Below are 3,980 nucleotides of genomic sequence, written 5' to 3' on the forward strand. Positions count from 1 at the left end.
ATTATTTAGTTTCTCTTTCTTCACTTTGCTTCTCCTTCTATCGTTCCACGGTTTCACCTGTCAAAGCCACTTTATGACGGACGACTGTGACGTCAGATCCCCCCCATGGCGGGAGGTTGGTGTTGTGTAAATGTTCTGGTTGCATTCAACTCTGCACAGCCGCAGAGTGTGTCTGGACGCAGGTAAACTGTGCCCAGAGTCACTCCATTGACTCATATTGAAGAGGAGTTACTGCGCATGTACAACTTTTAACGAGAGTGGACCATAGGAGTCGCACGTCCGCACTGGCGGCCATCTTGTCCCGGTCAGCTCGCTCACCCATAATGTGTTCCAAAAAAAAAACAGCCCAAACCACAAAGTTGCCAGACACCCGTGTAAACCCGCAAATCATAACACATGCAATAGAAAACACACCCAGAGCTTCATATCTGCATCAAATAACCACATATAAATGATAGATAAATAGGTTTTTGCAAATTCAACCAACAAGAGCACAGTACATCAACCATAGGCTAGGCAAATTGCAAAATGAACCTCTGGCATCCTAGTGCCAGGCCCAGATTCGTAATAATGCCAACTGCATGTAAAAAGGTGCACTTTTAAGTTGTGTGTGTGCCTAGCAAATTTTGTTATTTACATCACCAATGATCTGCATGAGGACTACATGCAAAACAATTTAAAATAAATCAAAATTATGCAAATACAGAGCACCTCTCCTTCCCTCCCCTCTTTTGTTTTCACTTCGCCGCTTTCCACACCTGTGGTACTGAAAGATGCCCATCAGCTGATTGAGATTCCAAACACACAAAACCACGAACAACTAGTTTTTAATTCAACAAGCAAATGCCATAGAATTTGTGGGCTACAGTTACCAAAATCACTCTCAGTGCAAATAAGATAAGGTGACATAAAAATCATCTTACCTTTATGCAGAATCAGCATCTTTCCATTAACTTTAACAATGTTGAGAACTTGAAGAATTATTTACAGTCACTAGAAGTCAGGTCAGCTGGCTAATACATACATTATTCAAATCTCCCCAACAGTTTAAGTGGCAGACGTCAGTTTGTTTCTGCTCAGGCCAGAGCACACATCCATCAAGCTAGAAAGGAACCGTAATCCCATGTGATTTATGGTGTCATCCTTCAGCAGGGTCACCTGGGAAAATGCTCTCTCAATGCGGGCATTTGAAATCTGCTGATGATGCTAATTTAGCAAGGCCACCCGCTTCAAATTCAGCGCGGCTACGCTGCATTTGCTGTCTGCTAAACTGTTGTCACGGTTACGTTGCCAAAATAAATGATGCCGATTGGAGAAAAAAAAAAGATACCAATTAAATACACCTCACATCAATTATTTATTTATTTATGTATTTATTTATTAAAGAGAGAGAGAGTGCTGTTTTCACTCACCAAATGTGGACAAAAGCAGCTCAAATTTTTATTCACCCGCCCAATGTATTCTTTCCCCGCCTGACGTAAACAAAAATAGCCGTGGCAACACTGGTGTTCAAAAACTGAATGATGCCTCAGTGCCACCAAGTGGTGGGAAGCTACATTGAGGTCCCACGGCCCGCAAGGCCCACATGTGCTGAAGTGAAAGTTTTTCTCAGCCCTATGGTTGAGAATCACTGCACTATACATGTGAAAATCAAATTTTATGAAGTAAAGGTTCCAAATCTTCTTATTTCGGGCTTATTTATGGGAAAAAGCCTGTCATTAATCAAAATCTAAATGACATAGCAAACAGTCAATTTTTACACACCTGTAAATTAAGCAATGTTGAGTTGCCAAAATTATGTTTCCAAGTGACTGGTCTAAGTTTGCTTCAAGTGTCCTTGTTCTGCAGCATCACCTTTTTTTTAGCGTTTTGCATGTATTTCTTTTTCCTTTGCATAGGTGAGTCAGCAATCCTTGGATGATTCCTTTGAGGTGGGCTTTTGGAATGATTATCAGGAATGTGTACAGTCTAAGACAAGCTACTGCAGCTCCAGCTGCTGCCAAGGAAGAGGTCAAAGAGGAGTCTGAGGAATAGGGATGGGAATCAAAAAACGGTTCTTTCTGACATTGTGTTTATGCTCGCACCAAGTGAAGCTCCTTCCACTATATAGTTGTTTGCTGTCCACCTCCTCCACCCGCAGCTGTGCTGTCCTCCGTGCTGTGTTTGTAGCGTCTCTGTAGCTACGCTACTCAGTTCCGGGTTCTGTACACTCGCGCTAAAGTTGCTTCTTGCACGGACCACAAGAACACACTTCAGTTTATGTCCTCATGACAAGTACTCAGACACGGGAGGTGGACGAGTACTGATCGTTGTCTTTAGTTTGCTCTTTCACATGTTTGCACACACACACACAGGTTAAATACATAACAAGTGCAGCTGTACTTTTGGTTAATATAATGTTCAAGTTCAAAAGGAGCACTGTAAATATTCTTAAATGTTTGTAGCCAAAATGTGTCATGTTGTAATAATAATAGTAATAATTCATCAATTTTATATAGCATTTTTGTATATATTATTATCCAGTGAAAACAATCTACCTGGTGGATTAAAAGAGAGCTGATATCCCTGCAGGAAATGAAAGAAACAAAGATAATATAATAAAGAGTTGATGCAAACAAATCCATTTGTATTATTTAATTCCCTCACCCAATGAGAATCGATAAGAGAATCAGTAAGGAATTGAATCAATAAACAGTATCGATAATGGAATCGGAACTGCTAAATTCTTATTAATTCTCATCCCTACTGAGGAATCAGACGACAACATGGAATTTAGTTTGTTCGACTAGGAACAATACAGCAAACGAGGCCAAACAACGATCTTTTACGCCATGATTTATGAAAGCAAATATTAATATCATTGTTCTTTGTGCTGTTCTTGACTAAAGGATTGCAAGGGTTTCCATAAGTGGCAGGGGTGGTTTACAGTATATGTACAGTCCCTTCCAAAACTATTGGAATGACAAGGTCAATTCTGTTGTTTTTGTTGTATACTAAAGACATTTGGGTTTCAGATCAAAACTTGAATAAGAGACAAAAGTTCAGAATTCCAACTTTTGTTTCATGGTATTTACATCTCGATGTGTTAAACAACTCAGAACAGAGCACCTTTTGTTTGAACCCACCCACTTTTCAACTGAGCAAAAGTATTGGAACATGTGATTGATGGGTGTTTCTAGTTGCTCAGTTGTTGCCTTTTAGATTGATTGCTTAAACATTAAATAGTTCTTGTTTTTGGATTTGGGTTTCACCTGTGAAAACTGCATTTGCTGTTAAGCAAACATGAAGACCAGAGAGCTGTCTATGGGAGAAAAGCAAACCATTTTGAAGCTGAGAGAAGAGGGAAAATTGATCAGAGCTATTGCACAAACATTGGACATAGCCAATACAACAATTTGGAATGTCCTGAAAAAGAAAGAAACTACTGGTGTACTGAGCAACAGACATCAAACAAGCCGGCTAAGGGTATCAACAGCAGTTGATGACAGAAACAGTGTGTGTGTGAAGAAACACCCAGAGACAACAGTAAGTGACATCATTGGCAACCTCCACAGGGCAGGGGTGAAGGTATCACATAATATACTGTATATATACATTTGGGCTGCAGCTGTCCAGCAAGCACATTAAATGAAAACAATTGCTATGTGATGCAAACCCTGCTGACCATAAAGGTTAAGGGCAAATTAAAAGGTTAAAAATGTTCATGCCTAATTTTCTTGGATGTATTTGGCTCCCAACATTTGAGGATCCCTGCTTTATAAGAGTTTTCCAATATCAGACATTCAACTTTTTAAGGGGACTGCAGTCAGTCTAACATCTGCAGTCATAGATCCTATTTTAAGATGAAAAGCCTGGAACTATGAGTTTAAAAGCAAAGCTTTTTGAAAATGTATCTCCCTAAAGTTGCGGCCGAAAATGGATTTGTGTAAGGCTTGCACAATTACACTTACACTGATCCTGTTGATTCAGATGTTAATTGT

The sequence above is a fragment of the Gouania willdenowi genome, chromosome 5 (genome assembly GCF_900634775.1).
Source record: "Gouania willdenowi chromosome 5, fGouWil2.1, whole genome shotgun sequence".
Lineage (NCBI taxonomy): Eukaryota > Metazoa > Chordata > Actinopteri > Blenniiformes > Gobiesocidae > Gouania > Gouania willdenowi.